Here is a 14846-nt window from a genome sequence, read left to right on the forward strand (position 1 = left end):
TTAGTTCTGCTTTAATATCCATTTAGGATATGCAGTTCTGCTTTAAAGTCCTAAATATAGAAAAACTCCACTTGGGATTGTTATTTGAGTTGAATCAGGACCCATTTCCAGTAACGCTGTGTGTTTTGTTTTCCTAAAAATGTTACCATTCATTTTGGCATGCATTGTTCTTGGTAGTTTATTCATTTGGATGGGCTGCCAAATGCAACACAGCGCACAGAAATATAGTGAATCCTGCACCGTAATGGAGCACAGCTATGAATGGCAGTGCATGAAGTTGCAGTGCACTGATATGGTGAGTTTGGGGTCCAATTAGGAATGAATAGCAACTCATTCCTAATAAACATAGGCATTAAATACTAGTAGGAGCAAGCTCTACTGGTTGGCTTCCTTTAGACATCTTACCATGTAAGGCTTAAGCCCCATACAGATGTCTGATTTCTGGAACAATATTTTGTGATTGTTTCTAGAAGAAACAAGCACTGGCCATGATGCTGTTTTGTTCTATAGAGATGGGAAGATGGGCAAGATCAGCCATTGATCAATCCACCAGGGAAGATTGATAAGCAACATTGGTTGTTCATTGATCTGCCTTGGTGGATTGATGAGTGACCGAGCTTGTTTGGCCACTGTACTTGCTAGATTTTTGCCCAACATTAGCATGACTTGGGTCGGTGTGTGTACATAGCTTCATCAGAGTCCCTGTTGGTTAAGCTACGTACACACGTGCAATGGTTTGCATCCGATTATTGTCTCAGGGCCGATATCAGATGAGAATTTGGCGTGTGTACAGCACCTGTCGTCCATCGTCCAAACGACCGTCCTGGCGGATCCACGGACAATGCACGATGAACGATCGTAATGAAAGTGAAGGGGGAAAGCACACAGCAGGGTGCCACTCCGCTGCTCTCCCCCTTCCCTCTCCATAGAAGCAGAATGGTGCTGTATGTACAGTACTCATTCATGCATTGTGCAGTCATTAGTTGTTGGAAAGGATCGTGAAAGATCCTTTCCAACGACAGTTATTGCACGTGTGTACCCAGCCTTAGATTACCCCTGCAGTAGACCCTTTCCCTCCCAGCAAGACAAAATCTAGCCATACATTGCCTAATGCTTCTGATTAGATGATTATTTAGATCAGATCAATTTATGACGAATCCATCTCACGGTACTGTGGCCTCAATCGGTTTTATATTGGTTGAGCCATTTAGGTGATATTGGGCAGGTTAGTGGCAATGTCCATCTCACCATTGGACTGTGATTCAACTGGCCAGTGGCCTTGCAAAGCAAAAATATCAATTTAAATTTTTCATCATGTAGTTTATTTATTGTGTGTACCACAATACAGCACTGCGGGTTTTCTTTTCATAACTACAAAATATTAAAGGAGCATGGCTCTCTTTTGTAGCCAATAACATCTGGCTGTATTTTTTTTCCTGTATACACTTAGCACATGTTTAATTGTAAGCGTCTGCCGCGGTTCATACAGTCGGAGACATTTTCATGTCACAGAATATTCTGATGTGGTAATTAAACCTTCTGCTTACTTAGCAGTTCGCAAGCCACTGTTTAGGTGGCGGAGCGCTATTTTGTTTTCAAGATCTGATGCCGGGTGAATTCACATTCCTAACAGTTCAAGTCATGTTCACGTGCTGCTCCCACTTTAACCAAATGGTGATAATCTCCATTTGGGCGACAGGGATTTTAAAGTAAAAAATGATATAGAAAAATAACTTTTATACATTCATTTAGGAAAAATGTAGAAAACTTGTTTTTTTCCTATGTCTTCTGACCAGTCACATGGAATGCATAGCCCATTTTTCTTTGGTTGTCCCCCTGTAGCGGATGATCCTGGATGATGCAGGGAGCAGGATTGCTGTGATGAAATCATCATTGTTTTTGGCATCAGTATACATATATATCAGGCCATGACTCCCTGCACTTACAGTCTGTCCTCAGTCTTTCAGAATAAGATATTTATATGCAGTACATTAGGTACAATATTAGGATTTTGTTTTTTGCTTGCACTACTAAATACTATAATTATGAGCTTTTAAATCCTTAGCCCTAACACTTTCTGCAACAAAAATTCAAAAGTAAAGAGTCAACAAAAGATCTGTGTTGGATGTGTTGAGAACACCTCTCCTGTAATACAAACAGATAACCAAAAAGGTGTTCCTACAACCAGATCACGGACATTAGGGCATGGGCTGCTCTTTTGCACTGCAACATTGTCCGCACAAACTGAAACCCCAAACAGGTTGCATTTGTTTCATACATGAATCTCAAGGCTATAATTTTCAGGTTGGCCTAGAGTACAACCTACCCTATAGGCAGATTTTACTGCTACAAATAAATCTTGTGTGCTTTTCTTAGGGCTAGTATAGGTAGACTACTGCCAATCTAGATCAAAACTGACTCAATATTCCAATTGGTATTTAATTAGCAGAAGTCTAAAAGCACATGTACAATATTCTGTCCTTCCAAACAGGCCTTTCTTGGATAAAAAATGATTGGAAATAAATTGGAATTCTGATCAGATCCACTTTATCATTCTTACATCCTACACCAACATTTTATGAACAATTATCAATAAGTCCAATATATCCGCAACTGAACAGAACTCAAAAAGTCTTTTAGAATCAGTTAGCCCCTGAATTGCAGTTAGAGTCACATCAAATCAGATCAGTTTCCTAAGACTGGGAATTGGATCAGAAGTGAAAATCTGCCATTGTCCATGAGACCTTACTTGCCATTGGTTTGAGAAGTGTATTCTTCTTGCACAATAGCAACCTACCATTCTACATATATAGCTGCGTACACACGTGCAATAATTATTGTTGGAAACGGACAACTAACGAACGTTCGTACGATAATCGTTAACAAAAAAAGTGCACAACGACTGACCAACGACGTCGACGAGTGAGGAAAGTCGCTGGAAATGAACAACCGTCCCGGCAGATTTGATTGCATGACGATGGTTCGCTATTGTGTGTACAGTAGGACAGTGATCGTGAATGTTCTGAGCATGCAGAAAAGGTCCCACTGCAGAAAGTAAATTCTGAAAGCACACATCCGAAGGTAATTTTTGTAGTCATCTGGGGATGGAAGGTGCAGTGCCCGCACCAGATTCTCATGGGAAATGTTGTCTCGGTCCATCAACCAATCTTTACACCCAACCATGCGCTTCTTCACAACTTTCACATCATCCTCACCTTGCTCCATACTTACCACATACACCACAGCAAAAGCTGCTTTTTTCTTCCTTGAGAGGGCTCTGAAAAAAAACAGAGATAAAGGAGCAGTGTGCCGAATGATCGTTTGAAGGACCGATATTTTGTACACACGTTCTTTTTATAACAACTCTCAGGCCATTATTTCCTGTACATCACTTCCTCTGGTACACGTATGTCACTTCCTCTAGTACACGTCACTTCCAGTATCGTTCAAACGATCGCATCTAGCGATCACATCTAGATAATGTGTACATTATCTTTGAACAATCGTATCGTTATCAGCATGTACATAATTGGACACTATATGATCATTCACAGATACAGAATAATCGTTGATCGTTTGTTTTTAAACCAGAATTATTGAAGGTGTGTACTTAGCTTAAGTGTCCACCAAAAACAAAAATATCCCATGTGGGTACTAGGTAATGTCTTGGCATTTGATTCAATGTTTTGACATGTGCTCCCACCTTTCTAAGATATGGCTGCACGTGAGCTACAGAACATTTACTGTTATACCATCTCCGCCTGAACACCACTTCACCTTGTGATGTTCTACCCATGTTGCTATTTAATTTAATAGTGTGTTTGTCCCTGAGGTGTAACCTGGTACAGTGACTCATGTTAATGTTTACCCACAGGACCCATGGGCAGACCTAACTAAGAAAAAATGGGCCTTTGCCCTGTGGCTGTGCCAGGGCGAGGCTGCACATGGCTGCCCAGCTTCTTCTACTGTGGCTGCCAGTGGCACCGTGCCAAATCTCTGCCAAGCAGCTTGCTCAGGGGACAGCAATAGCACTGGCAGAACAGGCAGCAAGTTCACAAAGAACTGTTGTATAAAAACTGTTGAATAAAAAAGGACAATCGCTACATTCTGTAACCTAATAATATTTTAAAATGTGACCTTTATGTTTCAGTACAAACATAGAAATAACAGAAGAAAAGGCCAAGTTTGCGTTCCCCGCCTTTTTTTTTTTTAACCTTTTCTGTGTATAGACCTATGGTTATTCCGAAAATATTTATATGTACTGATTGACTCACTACCTTTGTTGGAACTTAACATTTTAGCAACCATAGCAACAGTATACTGTTTAGATGGGGTGCCTACTACCATCCCCCTGTTCTTGTGATCCTCCTTCTTTTCCCAGAAATCTGCACAGAATATGAAAGGTGAAATTACAGACATAACAAACAATGTTCTTTTTTATTCAGGAGATCTTTGCATATGTAGATGGACCTATGCAACCTGTCTTAATAAATGGCTAGGGCTGATTACACCATTATTGTAGGCACATCCTCCCACTTAGCATTTACTTTAGGCAAAAGTACCAGTATAGCCAATTTCAGCATCCATGGAACCATGTGAAGAACTTGCTAAAGAGTTTTTTTTAGCAATTTGTTTTATTGACCTTTTGAAGTCCTTTATTTTTGGTCACCAACAATACATCACCTTAACAATGCCTTCAGGGTCTATATGCACTGCCGGGCCAAAATAAGTCCCCAAGCCTGTGAGGACAATATTATGACCTGGGTGCCTGTGGGGGCAGTGTTATTATCTGGGGTACCTGTGGGGGCAGTGTTATTATCTGGGGTACCTGTGGGGGCAGTGTTATGGTCTGGGTACTCGTGAGGCAGTTCTAGGATCCAGAGTGCCTGTGGGGGCAGTGTCATGATTTGGGGTGTCTTTGGGGGCAGTGTTATGACATAGGGTGACTGTGGGGGCAGTGTTATGATCTGGGGTGTCTGTGGGGGCAGTGTTAGGATATAGGGTGCCTATGGGGGCAGTGTTATGATCTGGGGTGCCTGTGGGGGCAGTGCCATGATCTGGGGTGTCTGTGGGGGCAGTGTTATGATATGGGGTGCCTGTGGGGGCAGTGTTATGATCTGGGGTGTCTGTGGGGGCAGTGTTATGATCTAGGTGCCTGTATGGGCAGTGTTATGATCTGGGGTTCTTGTGGGGGCAGGGTTATGATCTGGGGTGCCTGTAAGGGGGAGTGTTATGATCTGGGGTGCTTGTGGGGGCAGTGTTATGATCTGGGGTGCTTGTGGGGGCAGTGTTATGATCTGGTGTTGCTTCAGCTGGTTAGGCCTTGGGTTTCTGTGGCCCACAAAATGAGGTCAGCTGACTCTCTGAATATATACTGAATGACCAGGTCCTTTCATCAATGGATTTTTCCTTCCTCGATGGCAGGTGCATATTCCAAGATAGCAATGCCATGATTCATCAGCCTCAACTTATGAACGTAGTTCAGTGACCACCACAAAACTTGACTCCATCAAGAAGCTTTGGAATGTGCTAGAGAAGACTTAACACAACAATCTGATTCTTCCATCATAAATACAAAATCTTTGCAAAAAATGAATGCAAATCTGGATGAAAAATGAATGTTGTGACATTGCATAGAATTATCAATACAATACCATGATGATTAGATGTCCTAATCAATGCTAAAGGCGGTCCAACTAAATATTAGGTATCATGACTTTTGTTTTTTGACTGGTTGATGGTCTCATTGACCATTAGAGAGATATTTAAAGTGGGAATGCTCAACTTTTTATTGTTGTACACTGGCCTTATTTTTGCCGCTATATATAGGGAGTCATATCTGAAGTAATTTACCTGTATGCTTTATCTCCTTTGATAAATGTCACACAACTTATTATTTAGTTGGACCACCTTTAGCATTATTTATGACATGCATTCATCATCACCTTATTTCTAGGCTGTTGGACTACTTACATTTGAGCCCCTATTCCCCAGATACACTGCCCCTGGCGGACCTTTTTTTATCTATTGGCTGCCTAACTTGTCAGTCATTCATGGAATGCATGAAAAGTATTTTCGAATACACATACTGTTTGTGACCATACGGTGCCTTGAATGGTGGTAGAATCACAAGCATTTTTAAGAAATTATTTTTTTAAATAATGAATTGGTTTATATATGGAAAAGAAGGCTATGAATAAAAAAGTAAGGCAGTCACTATAGTTCAGCTTTAAAGTCTTTGTAACTCCCCCCCCATCTCAATTTACCTATCATTTGCCTCGCTATAACTAACATTGACATGCATTTTTTTAACATGAGCTCAGTCTGAATATTTCAGGTTTGGGACAGGTTTAATTTAACATCTGCCTGGAATGTACCTTTAAGGCCAAATCCAGAAAATGTGGAGATCTTTTATATTTTATTCTGTATCGAGTGTTTGGGTTGGGAGAAGCTAAGGATAGCCAGCCAGCTTACCGCACGGCTTGGAAACTATGAGCTGGCCCTGGTCTAGCACACACAGTATTACTGTTAAAATTCTGGCCAAAGAGACTCGACTGTGTCCAAGAGGAATCCCGCGCTGTCTGCAAGAGCTCAGCCTGTCCCTCTAAGCTTTCATCCACATTATTAAATTTAGCTTTGCTGGAAAAAAAATCAGCTGAATTAAAGGGAAATTATAACCTTTCTCTGTTTTTTTTCTTTGCTTCTTTTATTCAAAGCTCAATCGTGCTTGGCTTGTTGGCTTAATAATTGTAATAATATCTAATAATATTCCAGAGCAGCCTTTCTTGACTTTTTGGGGGGAACCCTTACTTTCAGGTCTTCAGGAGACCCCTGCTATAATATGGCCATGCTTGGTAAATGTGACCCCTGGCTTTACCTCACTGCCATACCTGCAAACCATAACCCATAGTGGACCCTATAGGAACTGATCAGCCTGCGCGCATTAAGTCGTGACAATATGGAGTCTAGTGCTATTGGAATCCCTTTGTGATCATCCAGTTATCCTGAAAGAAAGCAGAATCTCTGCGAAACACAATGGGAAATACTTATTGCTGATCACATTGTCTGAAATATTGACTTGTGCAAGGATTTGTTGTACATAATGGATTATCCAACATTGCATGGGATATCTATTTTTGGGTTTTTTAGGGACTATATTTTATTTTTCAATGATATTAACAATAATTTACAATAATAAAAATCTGTCTTTTCTTTGCCCAATGGTAATATTACATTTTATGCCATATTATTGAAATGTATTTATCATTAGGATGTTTGATATATATTGTTATAAAGGTGAAGATTCACATCAACTTCATCTATGGCTCTACTTTTTCAAAGTGTCCCTGCAAAAGGGTGAAGGTAGGCTCTAAGGGGACAGGGCTAAAATTATAAAAAAAGCTGGTCCTTGTAGTTTCAGGTGACGGAGCTTAATAACCACTAAAAAAATCCTTAAAACCTCCTCTATGAAAGAAAAGGCTCAATCTACCAACTCTATCCACCTCCTGCAGAACATACCAGACCTAAAGCTGCATTTTATGGACCATTCTAAGTTCTCATTCCCATCAGTTCCAAACTTTCATTTCTCTTCTGTCAGTTCCCAGCACCAGCTTGAATGAGTGTGGTCAGCATAAGGCAAAACAGTATTTCTACAGTCATTTGTAAGTTTTGGTTTTTAATTCTAGTTTATTTTTGAATGCTTCATTGAACACAAACTGCAGAGTAGCCGTTCGGCTTATCGCTGTGGGCAGGTGTTAACAACTGTCTGAATGGATGAAACCTTTATGCTTCCTTTTTCTTAGAAAATGAAACTTGAAGATAATGTTTGGTTTCTGTATATGAGAACATTATAGTGACCCTTTCTCAGACATGTTCCTATATGGTAGATCTGTACACACAGAAAATTTAAATCCTTTTTATTTTGAATCTAGTATCCCCTGACATTGTTGAGAAGGTTGCTAATGGTCCGCCATGTTGGATTACTATAGAACATTCACTAATAGCTGCCTAACAATGCATTGGGAAGCCTCATATTTGTCCTTTCCCCTATCTTTCCTATAGTATAGAACAGTGTGCTTGGAAGAAAGCTGATCAGTGTGTCTGTACAACAATACTTCTTGAACTGTCACCTTAAATAATCATGAAAGAATGACTGGGGCAACAGTAATTGAGAAAGTGTACTACACATACCATTTGAGGTGCCATTTAGGATTAGAGATGGTCAACGAGATGCAGAAGATATGACTTTCATGCAAATCACATTTTTTTGCAAATTGCACCAACTGAAACTCAAGTCAAAGTCAAACACTGCAAGTACAGATTTTGATTGGCTCAGTGCAATTTGCATGAAATTTTGCATCTTATTGACAATAGGATACGGCCCCCTTAACTGAGGATTCCATGCACGTCAAACACCAAGTCCCTGCCTGTAATAAAATAGAATGTAGGGAAAAGGAAAGCGTTTGTGTAGGAGGAATGTGGGACAAAAATTAAAAATCACTTTGCATGCCTAGAACCCCAAACCTGCAGCTGATCCAAAGATAAAAAATCCTTATAAAGTGTGGTCCAATTTGCACTTACCAATCTATGCAAAATAAACCAAAAACAGTTTTGGAAACAGTTATTTAGAATGGATTCATTTATTTTGACTTTTTATAGTATTCACCCAATGTTTACTTTAAAACCACACTTTTTGCAATAAAGTCATATGTAAAAGCCCCTCTCAGAATCCAGGGGTTAATGTAAGTGGAATTCCTGGCTGGCCAAGCTTAACTAAACTCTCAAGCTCTGTGTATTGTCCAGGGCTTGACGTATGCGCACAGCAGTTTCCGAAGAAGCGACCACAAGCCAGGAATCTAAGATAAACTCAAAAGCAGAAATGTAATGTAGCCACAGCCCAATTTCTAAGTAACTCGAATGGGGAAGGTGATTAGTGTATCAGTCATCTCGCAATGTTGTTTCTGAGAAGTCGGCCTTCAGCAGAATTGGAGGGGCCCAGATCTGATCTCTGTCTCTCTCTGCTGTGGTTCAGTGCTTCATAAACAATGGCATTTTATTAAAATGGACATGCATATAAGGATTGTGTAATATATATGCACACTATGTGACTAAATGTATGTGGATTCGGAGTATAGCCTGCAAAATATTGTTTCCATTGAAGGGATCTGGTAATGGCACCTAATGGCACCCTTTGGAGATTACTTCCAACCTTGTGGTAACAGTTTGGTGTAGGCTTTTTTCTGCTGCAGCATAACCATGCCCCTGTGTACAAAGCCAGCGCCATGAAAACAAAGTTTGACCAATTTGGTGTAAAGGATCCCAAATGTCCAACACAAAGCTCCAAACTCATCCCTACTGACATCTTTGTAATGAATAGGAACACCAAGATCCTCTTGTCCAACATCTCACAAAAGCTGTTTTGACTGAATTGACAGCACTGGAACCCATAATGATGAAGGCTTGTAAAGCCACAAAGGGAAGGGGGTGAAGGATGAATGACATGCAGTGGTGTAGCTGCACAGGCATGATTTCTGCTTTGCCACACAGGCATGCTTTCTGCAGCAATATAAAATAGCTGTGCAGCTTAGCCAGTCCAGCCACCCACCAATGACAGTCGTCATCATTGGTATGGCTCATTGACAGGTATAGTACGGCTCATTAAAAAAAAATACGAATTTCAGCTTGGAATTTTTCAATGAACCTGACCAGATTTGCTCTGCCTTTCTCTATACCAAGCTACTCTTTTTTATGGGGACACTTTTTCTTTTTTTGGCAACAAATTTGCTTTAATGTCTCAAACATACATAAAAATTGACCTTTAGGTCCTTGAAAGCTTATGCAGAATCACCTTTGACTTTGCTTTTCTAAGGACAGATTTAACACCGCCTAATATTTTGAGATGGAACACCTTTTAGTACAAAGGATTTAGTATAAATGACACAACTATTGCTACACCTTCATGAATGTGCAAAATTTGCACTAATTGCAAAAAAGTTGATGAAATGTTTAGTGCAAAATTGTAGTAATTATAGCTAAACAGAAAAACAAAAACATTTATATCTTGCTTTTCTTGTGGCTGCTGCATTCTTGGAAGTGGAGTAAATGTAGCAACCTAAAAATCCTAAACAAAGACCACAAACGCAACCACCATACAGCAGATGAATAAGCTGTGAAATAGTAAATGTATGTTTTTTAATTAGGATAAGTTATAGAGATTCATGCATCAGACCAAAAGGAGAAGCACTTGAGCAGGAGAATTTGGTTCCAAAAGAGAGACAGTCCCTTCCAACACAGAATAGGTGCGAGCAATGACATGGTCGTTTTAAATAAAATGTACATAGAAGTATTTCAGGGGAAAATGATATGACTCATGCTCATACAGTAGATAGTACGTCCGTTACATTAGGATGCCTCCCCTCCTCTGAACGAGGAAGGAATGCAATTGCAATGAAAACAGATTGTTCCAGCACAATATTTGCTGTTGAGAAAACACTTCTGCCAAGGGCCTGATCGGAAATTCCAGTTCCCAGAAACACAACGGGCCTGTTGGTCAACTTTCTCTTCTTAGGAAAGACATACATTGCTTCCTATATGCAAATAAAAGAACATTCTCTAAAAATAAAGGAAGAAGGATGTGGTTTACTGGCAGATATTTCTCCCTGATAAGAATGTTTTCTGGAATTATTTGTTGGTATAGACTAATCTCCACTGATCTGTAGTAGGTATTTCTTCTTCTGTAAACAACATCGGTAAGATCCTGGTTACTCAACTGACCAATAGCAATGTGACAAATGACTACTAATATTGGGCAATCCATGTTGTTTTGCTGGGGCATTGCAAACCCCATCTCTGTCTATAGTGAACCATTGCTGTATGGATTATGGGGTGCAAAAGACTTTTATAGGTTTTTCAATAAAGCAGGTCAAAGTGGAAATCATAGTTTTGTTTAGCTTGCTCAGGTAAGCTTAGCAAAAGTCACATTTTCTTTTTTTTTTTTTTTTTTACACATTAACTCTTACTGTCTCTGCATTGCAGCTTTGTAATCCTAATCCATAAATATAAGTGTTAACAAAGTTTCAGATAGTTTTTGATCTTGCCATGAAGGATTGTTTGGCTACTTCCTTTGAGTGACACCACTGCGTCCCTGTCTCTTTAATGTACACTGGGGTGGTCACCTCTTCACATAGGCTTTTAATAGAGATGATAGGCAGCCGTTTCCACACATTAGAGAGGGCACGTTGAGGTTACTGTCAGAAATCCCGCTCTGGAAAATATCAAGCAGCCATTACTGTAATGCATGTGGACAGGAGATGGTTTAAAAAAAGGCTGTGGGAGCAGCAGCATTGGCATGAGAACCAATGATGAAAAAATGGTATTGGCAACTGCTTATTGATTATACTTATATACAAAGGAAATACAGATTGTACAAAAGCCACACAGACTGATTTTTACATCTAATCTAAACACATATTTCATATAATGATCAGGTTGGTCAGGAATCTCAAGTGAATTTAACAGCAGACCAATCACAAGCAACCAATTTTACTGTCCTTGATAAGATGTGGAGTAATTGGACATGCTCCTAAATACACTCAAAAGTCTACAACAAGGGTCGGCAAATTTTTATGGCCACTAGGCCATTTATGGGGTGGGCGAGAACACACTAGGCCGGACCCGCCCTAATGGCTCCGCCCACCACCAGGGAATGCCTCCTGAAGTGAAGGAGGAGAGAAATTTCCCTTCAGGGAACTTTCCCTATTTACCGCTTCGGTGGAAGTATCAACACCGGCCACGGTAAATAGGGGAGCCACTGCAGGGGGGCGGCACCGGAGCTCCAGTGGCTCCGGTAGTTCCCAACGTCCCCTGGCCAATCCTCTGGCAACCCGCGGCTAGGCCGTATCTGACCTAAAGGCGGGAGTTTGCCGACCCCTGGTCTACAAGTTGCACTGTGTATAAATGATACAGCAAATCCAATCAGAAGCTCACATTTTTTTGGAGCATGGTCCTGTAGTTCACCCAGTCCTCCAATGATTGGGAGGGGCAGAATATTGTACACGTGTGCCATGATGACCAAGAAATTACTGAACAAAAAATAGGGCCAGGGATCACAAAATTGACAATGGCTTTGCTCACGTGTAATTGGCCTAACTGCATGCAATTTGTTGTCTTGAAGGAAATAATATATATATATTACATAACTTATTATTACAGTAGTTCACATTTGTCATGAGCCTTTAGGTCAGCAGCCTGGAGGGGTCTCTGATTATTTGTGCTTTGCTGGCAAATGACACGTAGTAGAGGCATTTTCAACATTGTTTAAGGGCAGACATGCCGAACAAACGCCATTGTCACCGCTAAGTCTCCCCAGCTGTCTAGGTGGCACTAAGTAATGGTATAAAAGACACTTGAGGAGGGCTTGGACTCCCTTTGGTCGGCATCCATTGTTTTGGCTCCTTTGATCCTTTATTGTCACTCGCTTATGCCACTAGAGTTTGTGCCACTTTGTCACGTCTCCCTCGGCTTTCGGAGGATTCTGGGAGTTTTGGGATGAGGGTCGGAAACTGGTGCCCTTCCTGTGAAGTGACATCATGGGTAAACATGGCTCCTTGCCATCTCAATGCCTTAATGCCTTCTTGAACTCTCTTTGTTGGCTTTGTTCCATTCCGCTCTTGCGTTCCTATTTAAAGCTCTCCAATTCTTTAAATAACTTCCTGAAAAAGAACTGTGTGTGTCAGTGTTCTGTAAACATCTTCACTAATTTCTGATGAAATTGCTTGGCCATGCTTGTATATAGAATATATAATTGCTTTAAAAAGATTTGCATCCAGCTATGTCAGAGAGAGCTTCCCTAAATGGGCATTATAGTCATTTTAGGGTTTATTGATTTATACCAAAATGTAAAGTGACTAATCAGCTTATTGTAAATATATATAATTAAGGAGGAACTAAAGTAGTTGGTGGGTGGTGTGATTTTGCCATAATTGCAAAGTGTTATGCACACCCCTCCCCAGCAGTGATGACATCCATCCATGACCTGCATTCACCCCTGCATTCCCCAAGCCGCCATCTTTGCCATTGGGTGCCCACTGGTGATATAACTCTAGGCCTATTTTTGGTGATGCCTGGAACAGAGCTAAGCTTTAGACAGACACCAGGAGCACGGAAAAAGGTTTCTTGGCAAAAGAGACTTTGCATAAAGCAGGGCTATCTTTGTCAAGTTTTTCTTTCCAACAGTGAACCTGTTGGGAGACTTTGTAGTGGTGACCATTGTTATTAGGAAGCTGGAATGGTTTATCTTGCTCCCATAAAGCATAGGGCTAAAGCTTTCCAATCATTAGGGAGTGCGTATTGGGGTGCTCGGACCTTTGGACTTGCAGTGAAATACCATATTTTAGCTGCTCCCTGGGGCATAGGAAACAGCTGCTATGAGCTTAGCGGAACAAACCACACCTCAGATCAATGTGTTTGCATGCATTGCACTTGCATTTGCAGTTTTTCCTCCAGAGGAGGACATGTCACTTCTAAAAAGCATGCCCACAGCCCCACCATAACCGCCAATATGTGTGCCAACATGTGCACATGAATGGGAGTTGTTGTAAGAGTGGGTGAAGCTGCGGTACAACACTGCAGTCAACCCCAAGCCTGAAATGGCCCTAAATCACATGGGGTATATTTAAGTGCTGCAGAGAGACAGCTGTTTTCACACAAACGCCCTGATCTATTAAAGCTCTCCAAGGCTAGAGAGGATACACTTTTTTCAGTGAACCTGGGTGTTCCAGCAAAGGCAATGGATCTACTCCAGAATTGCAAACATTTGATAACTAATAGCGATTGACTTTTAGGAAATCCATTCCAGGTTTGCTGCATCACCCAGGTTCATTAATGAAAGTGTATTCTCCCGAGCCTTGGAGAGCTTTAATAAATCAGGGCTGAAGAGAAGGAGTACTCCTCTACAGCATGCCAACTGGGGGCAATTTTGGTATGGCTGTGGCTGCTTTACTCCATAAACTAATGATAATACTGATCACTTATTGTAATACTACATCTAGAACTTACAGAGCGTTGAACACAAGAGTTCCATTGAGCCCTAAGGTGCAATGGCCAAACCATCAAGGCCAAAAGAACCAGATTCTTAGCCACTTCACCATTGACTGAGCAGCAATAACCTGTCCATTTCACTGCATTTTCTTCAATTTTCCTACAACAATAAAATGTGTGGTCCAAGATCCTTCAATTTAGCTGCTATTGTTAATTAATAATTCATTCCGATAAATTATGTCTCATCAGACCCCAAAAAATAGATGGTTGTCGATAGATGGACAAAGATGACCGGAAGGCAGGAGACAGTCTGAGACCTTCAGTTCCAGCTGCGTTGGAGCCGAGCAGATGTTCCATCATTGTTGGCGCTTCCCTTGTGTCTCAAAACTTGAGAGGACAAATGAAAAACAGGAAAGCCCTCAACTTCCTGTTGGTAGAAGATGACCTTCTGAAATGCTTCCTCTTGGATAACCGCCACAATAACCACAGGGCCTTTTTACTGGAAGCCCAGCGCGGGAAGCCGTAAGCCGGCCCCTTGTGAAACTGACACTGCTTCATTTAGATTAGAAAGGGAGAAGCGAGCTTTAGCAGAGCCCACAATGATGACATCTCTTCTTGGAAATCTAATAAAGGAAATCCTTACACAAGTGAAATGCGTTTCGTCAGCGTGCTATGCGCATGGACAGGAGATGTCACTCGGACAGAAAACAAACAGTAGTAAAGTTATGAGATGCTATATATAAGGTAATATTGAAGCCAACTGAATCTGTCGCTGTCTTTACATGTGGCAGTTTTGAACTAGCGATCTA

At 40.9% G+C, this 14846-nt stretch overlaps 1 long non-coding RNA gene across 1 annotated transcript in view; it reads left to right on the forward strand.

Annotated features, from left to right (window-relative positions):
• Positions 1–14681: 14681 nt before the first annotated feature.
• LOC140337087 (uncharacterized) overlaps positions 14682–14846 on the forward strand; it is a 42453-nt gene continuing 42288 nt past the window's right edge. Inside the window, exon 1 of the long non-coding RNA XR_011921990.1 lies at positions 14682–14781. This is a non-coding gene — a long non-coding RNA (uncharacterized lncRNA). The remainder of the gene's footprint in view (positions 14782–14846) is intronic.

Source organism: Pyxicephalus adspersus, chromosome 8 (genome assembly GCF_032062135.1).
Source record: "Pyxicephalus adspersus chromosome 8, UCB_Pads_2.0, whole genome shotgun sequence".
Classification (NCBI taxonomy): domain Eukaryota; kingdom Metazoa; phylum Chordata; class Amphibia; order Anura; family Pyxicephalidae; genus Pyxicephalus; species Pyxicephalus adspersus.